Source organism: Oreochromis niloticus, unplaced genomic scaffold, assembly GCF_001858045.2.
Source record: "Oreochromis niloticus isolate F11D_XX unplaced genomic scaffold, O_niloticus_UMD_NMBU tig00007572_pilon, whole genome shotgun sequence".
NCBI lineage: Eukaryota > Metazoa > Chordata > Actinopteri > Cichliformes > Cichlidae > Oreochromis > Oreochromis niloticus.
Genome location: NW_020328652.1, coordinates 59,182 through 65,599, shown reverse-complemented (window position 1 = coordinate 65,599; position 6,418 = coordinate 59,182). Strand labels below are relative to the sequence as shown.

Sequence of the window (6,418 nt, the reverse complement as noted above, 5' to 3'; positions counted from 1 at the left end):
AGAAACATTGTAACTTACCAGAAACACGATAACTTCTCAAAAATACAAGAATTTAGGAGAAATAGTATAAGATAACACAAAGAATATATTTAGCCAAACATTCTTAAACATTACAGAAATACTATGATTTAGAAAAACAGTACAACATAGCAGAAAAGCTGTGATTTACCACAGACACTGTAATATACTACACTGTTAAAAAAAATTCCGTTATAAAACGGAAAAAGTGCTGGTAATTAATTACCAGCACTTTTTCCGTTATTGTACGAGCACTTCCGTAAACCTTAAAACGGATATTTCTGTAGATTTACCCGAGTTTTTCTGTACCATTGACGGACATTTCCGTCAAACCTAAAATGGAAAATTCCGTATTTTCCATAAATTTCGGCGTTATTGCACAGACAATTCCGTAAACCCTATAACAGATATTTCCGTAGATTTACCTGACTTTTTCTTTACCATTTACGGACAGTTCCATCAAACCTAAAATGGAATATTCTGTATTATTTAAGTACTCAATCCATACCATTTACGGACACTTCAGTCATCCTAAAATGTTTAATTCTGTACCATTCTCTATACCGTTTACCATCAATAAAGCACAAATGTAGAATCACAGCAATTATTTATTTCCTTTAACAGCTGCCAGTGCTTTAAAGTGATTTCACTTTTTGTGGTGAATGATTTGCAATATTTACATTACAACCATTAAAACATTCAGAACATCACCTTCACATTCAGAGAAATTTTACATACATAAACCAGCTGTTCTCTCAAAGAAGTACAGCCATGTCCTTTAACAGGGAGATGCCAAATCTAGCAACTTTTTAGCATCCACAGGCTGACAGGCATTAATAACAAATTGATTTGTTAAAGACAATGACAAAATAAGACAATAAAACTGCCAGCATTGCTGTTGCTGTCTCACCTGTCAGTGCAAAATGAGGAGCCCCCTCCAGGAGGATGCAGAAACCTACACCTCCAACTCCACATATCACACCGACAGGCAGAGCTCTGCAACCAGTGGCTAACCTTTCTACAAAAAACAAATAGAACATTAGAAGTATTACATTATACAACTTTTCTATAAAACATCAGTGCAGCAATAACAACCATGACCTTAGAAGGATGACTGTGCAACATGCCATAAAGAGATTTTTAAAACTCTTAAAACAACTTAAAACTACAAAAAAAATTAAAACTTACACCTCCAACTCCACAATGACAGGAAAAGCTTAACCGGAATGACAAATATCGCCCACCTTCCCTCCCCCTTAACATGGGGGATTTGAAACTGCAGCATGTGTGTTGTGGGCATCTAGTTAAAACATCTGAACTCACCTAATACTGTAAAAATCTGTATTTCTACTCCCAAGCCCCATGTTTTTGGATTTGCCTTTGTGTGTGTGTATGTGTGTGTGTGTGTGTGTGTGTGTGTACATTCAGTCCAAAAAGGTATTTTCTGAGCTCTGAGAACAGCTCAAATGGCCCATTCAGATTCCTTCTGCTTGCATTCAAATTCCTTCAGCTGAGAAACCAGCTTGCACACCTGTGGAGGAATGAAGTGCCGTTTCTTCCCCTTCTTCTCTGCCTTGGAGCCTCGCTCAGGATTGACCCCAAAGAAAACTCTGAGGAAAAAAAAAAAAACAATAGTGATATGCAGACAAAGTTTGCACGTGTAGTGTGGCTTGACAGGAGTGGAGCAGTTCAATAAAATCCTACATTTGTTTTCTTCAATATGCCCCTATGTGTGAACCTCTCTATCATTCTAATTGACCATCTGTCTAGAACCCAATGTTGTTGTGGTGCTGGTGCCAGTGGCTAAGCTTATCTCTTCCTTTGTCTTTTCAAGACACATGCATTCACACTGCGCATATACAGAAATGTTTGCAAGGGCGAGAAGTCTGCTTATCACCAACACATGACAGCATGCATCCTCAATGTGTATGCAGGGATATTATAAATGCACAGAACACAGAAGGGGATAGAAAACACAGTTGACATTGTCCTATCAAAAGGTGTAACAGCACATTTGAACACGGACTGTCCTGGGGGTTATTCAAACATGGAGTGGAGAAACTGTGACATTCAGTGCACGTTACACATCAGTACAAGTATTAACATTTGGGCATGAATCCACTATGTAGTATTTTTTAAATTAATATGTTTAGTCTTTCCTTCGGGGGGGGGTCCCTGGAACAACATATTTTGAGTTTGGGGTCTGCAGCCAAATAAATTTCAGTTTGTGTGTCTTTGACATGAAAAGGTTTGACCACCACTGACATAACCTGGTCTCAGGTGCTAATGGTTTTAAAGAGATAGCTCAAACGAATTTTGTGTCAACAAACCATTCTGAAAAAAATATGTTTTTGCTCCATTTCCCAACTAGAATCATGTTATGTTTGTTTTGTTATTGATTGACTTAGGACACTATTTAAAGCAAAAAGCATGTTACCTGCCCTTTAAAAAGATATGACACATTTATTCCAACAATAGTCTTCAACAGGGAGCTACAAAATCTCCGAACAAATCCATATTCAGGGGGATCATAAGCCAATAACAGCTGATCTAAAAGCTCACAGCATGTGGCGACACATTTTGAGCTTGTACATCTCAGACAAACGGGTTTAGTGTAGATTGACAAAAAGCAGGTCAGGTGCAGAAAGGCACGGCAAAGTCACATTTACAAAGTATTTCCAAACAATGAGTGCTTACCTTTGCATGAATTCGAGAGTAAAAGCCATCTCCGGTGGGTATTGGACGTTGCAGACATAAAACATGGAGAAGACGTAGCTCAAGGCCACAATGGGAGAGGTGATGTGGTCATTGACCCATCAACAGCAATCTTGAATTGCTGGTCACCTTAAACACAGATAAAAACCATGTACGATTTACAAAAAAAAAAAAAATCCTATATTTTAAGGCAAGCAAAACATTTCTTTAATAAATATGACACAACAACAGCTTATAACAACAGCTAACAACAGCTTGCTGGGATACAAAAAAAGATTTAACTACAAACCTCTGATTAGGATGCATGGGGTCACTGGGAGTTCGACTTCAGGATCTGCAGAGATCTGTTTTGGTGACAGACATGATACATGAATTAATGTTTCCAGTGCACACAAACCTGCTGGCAAATTGACTATCTGCTAGTGTCTTCATCAGACAGAGGTAGCCATTATGCACAAACATTAATGTAAATAGTTTATAGATAGAGAGTTTATAGAGAATATCAGCAGCACAATTAGGGGAATCTATACTTCCTACTGTGGTTGGTTACTTGGTTCACCACTGGATGCAAATAATTATCTTTCACACAGTTTAAAATCTACAACATCTACCTCTTTTTTGTGGAAGAGTTTATAAGAGTCTTCCTTGAAGTATTTTGAAATGCCACAGATGAGCTGTATTGGACCTTCGCCCGTCTTCATCCCTTTGGAGTCAAGGAAGTCATTGATCCCCTTTTCTTTTTGGAAAGTTCCTGTTCAAGGTTCAAGGTGTTAATTTTGTACAAGTACATAAGACTAACACTCATTTTCGTTTGGAGCTATGGAGAGAATTTTGAAAAAAATAAAAATAAAAATGAATTATTTCATTTTCATTTGCAACCTGTTCTGTTTTGATCTCAAATGTCCTGCTTTTTTGGTTGTCACTTCCTGATTTTTGGTCTCAAATCTATTCCATTTGATTGTTCATCCAAGTTATTCTATTTGATTGGTTGCCAGTTTATCTTTTTTGGTCTCAACTCTCTTTTTGGTTGCAAATCTTTTTTTGATTGATTAATAAAGACAAAATTCTCTCCATATGGAGCAGCACAGCACAATCATAATAATAACAATAACAACACACCTGTGCCAGCTTGTTTTGTACAGAGAAGCCAAGGAGTTTAGATGCATGATCAAACAGGTGAGGAACTTCAAACAGGAACGGCCACTCGTCCTTTACAACGGCAATAGTGGTATCATCATCGTTGAGGATTTCACGCTGAATGGGATATGTTTCAGTCATCAATTTTCGAACAGATGACTCCTAAAGATATGAGGCAGTTAGACAAACAGTCGAACAGTTAGTCAAACTAACCAATTAAAATAATAAAACAGGGTATCAATTTCAATTGACTATGGGCATAGTGATCTACAGACGATCTACAATTTCACAATGTGTCCTAAATTGTACTTGGACCCAGACCTTATCGCATTACTCCTGCTATATACTATTGCTGTGTGAATGGTTGTATGTCTAGATGGTGGGCTGTAGGAACCGAATTGCCCTTCGAGGATTAATAAAGCTTTCTGTATCTGTAATGGATGATTGCAGACCCACCTGAAGATCCTGGGTTTGAAAGGCACGTTTCAACTCATCTCGTTTAGACAGCAGGTCTTCTCTACACACGGCCCCCTCAATGATTGGATCCCACGCCACACATCCATACAGATCTGAATTCCTGGGCCTTTTCTTTGTTGAATTTTCACCCCCTGCTTGCCTCTTCAGTGAGCTTTGTGGCCTCTTCATATTTTCAATTCTGTGTTCCAGCTGACGAAAGAGAGTTTCAGAACCATCTTTTGCAAAAGGTTTGTTTCCAAACGGCTCTGTCAGCTTGAAGGAGGCAGGATATTGTCCTACAATCATACTGGCGAGTTCCCTCAGCTTTTGTCTACCAGGTCTTCCTGGGTGTTTATGGAGGTAATCTTCAGCGACGATCCGAACCATCTCTCGTCTGTCTTTCCCCATTATGTACTTTTTTTCACGCAACTCATCCATGACTTTTGAGGGAAATTTATGCCATGGTACAGAATATGTGTCTTGGGATGGGGAGTCGGTTGTCTCAGGTGGTGTTGAGGGCAGCTGAAACCTCTGTGGTTCAGGTGTTGATGAGGGGCCAGGCCGGGTGAACCGCGGTGGAGTTTGTGAATCTATGGATGACATGACAAACATCTCCATAAATTAAACACATCACAATTGTTGCAAATCAATTAATACATTGGTCCTCAATGTCCAGTTTGGGTCAACCAGGAATACAAATGGACCTAATTATGAAAACCAATTATAGAGTAATTATTGCCATGTACAGCTGATGGCAACTTTTTTTTTGCATTTTTGGAATAAACCTTTGTAGTTTCAGAAAACTTGCATTAAAACAGAGGGGCAAAAACTCACCTGCTTCCAATGCTTTGACAGCTCTGACGAATCTTTTGCACTGAATGAATGGCATAGTGTCTTTAATGTCCTCCGGGTCCACAAGGCTCAGGTCATCTACAGAGAGAACTCCTAATTCCTCCAGTTTAGCCATGAGTGTATCCATCTGATCGCTACTGAGCGATGGCATTGCTTTCTTGACATAGTTTTTCACAAGTTCCATGTTGGTGTGTGTTTAAGAGGAATGAGCCACCGAGTACCTCTCTGGTAAGAATAAAGTGGATGATAATCATCAAGTTTGTTCAAATCATGGCAACTGAACAGGTCAGAAGCATTTTCATCAAGTTCATAGAGTCCAAGCTCAGGTATCCAGCTGGCAGTTTTCCCTCGAAGCAAAAGTAGGACAGTAGTTTCATTTTTTACAAAAATGCAATGAAATCTGATTCTACTTAACTATCACCCCTTTTAATTATTACCATGTTCAGTTGCATGCTAACGTAACACAGCGAGCTATAACAATACACACATGTGGCTAATTTACACACACACAAGCGCGCGCATCCAACTTATGGGCTAACGTTAACTTTAGTTGGGCAAACCACGCTTCAAAATAACGCAAAACCCACACATTCAAATGTTACCATGAAACACACACGGCTACCAACTGACTATCGAGACCAAATTTCATGTAAGAGGGAGGGAAAAAATGGTTTTTGACGTACTTACGAAGCGCAGGCGGCTGGCTAATGCTAACGCAGCTAGCAGCAAACGTCCACTCACATACACACCACTACCAACTGCCTATCGAGACCAATTTAATGTACGAAGGGGAACAAGGTGGCACTCCATTCTCATTCTCATTCCACACAACCAACCTGTTTCCAACTTTCCTTGTGACTTGCAGAAATTTAGGTAGGCACTGACCGCACTGAAAGTAATGGCGTCGGAATATTCTGGCTGGGGGAGAAAATTCTGCCTTGCGCAACAGCAAACTTTCCGTATTTCGCAAAACGGAGCGAATCCGTAGCAAATCCACGGTAAAGGGACCCCTAAATTTACGGATCTTTTTAACAGTGTATGAATATTGTAATTTTAAATGAATACTATGTTTTAGCAAAAATACTCCAGTTTAGCACAAGTATTATAACATAGCAGAAATACTATTCTATAGCAGAAATGCTATATTTAGAAAGAAAAATATAATATAGTAGAAATACTATGATTTAGCAGAAATCCTACATTATAGCTTAATAAAAATGATTTAGAACAGATACTATGA

General features: G+C 38.9%; 1 long non-coding RNA gene across 2 annotated transcripts; it reads right to left on the bottom strand.

Moving 5' to 3' along the window:
* Positions 1-608: 608 nt before the first annotated feature.
* On the bottom strand, positions 609-6,211 carry LOC106097806 (uncharacterized). Of its 2 annotated transcripts, none has more exons than XR_003218321.1 (7): positions 6,015-6,211; positions 4,327-4,916; positions 3,853-4,032; positions 3,345-3,484; positions 3,023-3,077; positions 2,716-2,862; positions 609-1,628 (listed from the first exon to the last, which is right to left on the bottom strand). It is a non-coding gene; the product is annotated as an uncharacterized LOC106097806 (long non-coding RNA). The 2 variants fall into 2 exon arrangements; XR_003218320.1 differs by lacking the exon at positions 6,015-6,211 and adding an exon at positions 5,161-5,210.
* Between the last annotated feature and the right edge of the window lie 207 nt (positions 6,212-6,418).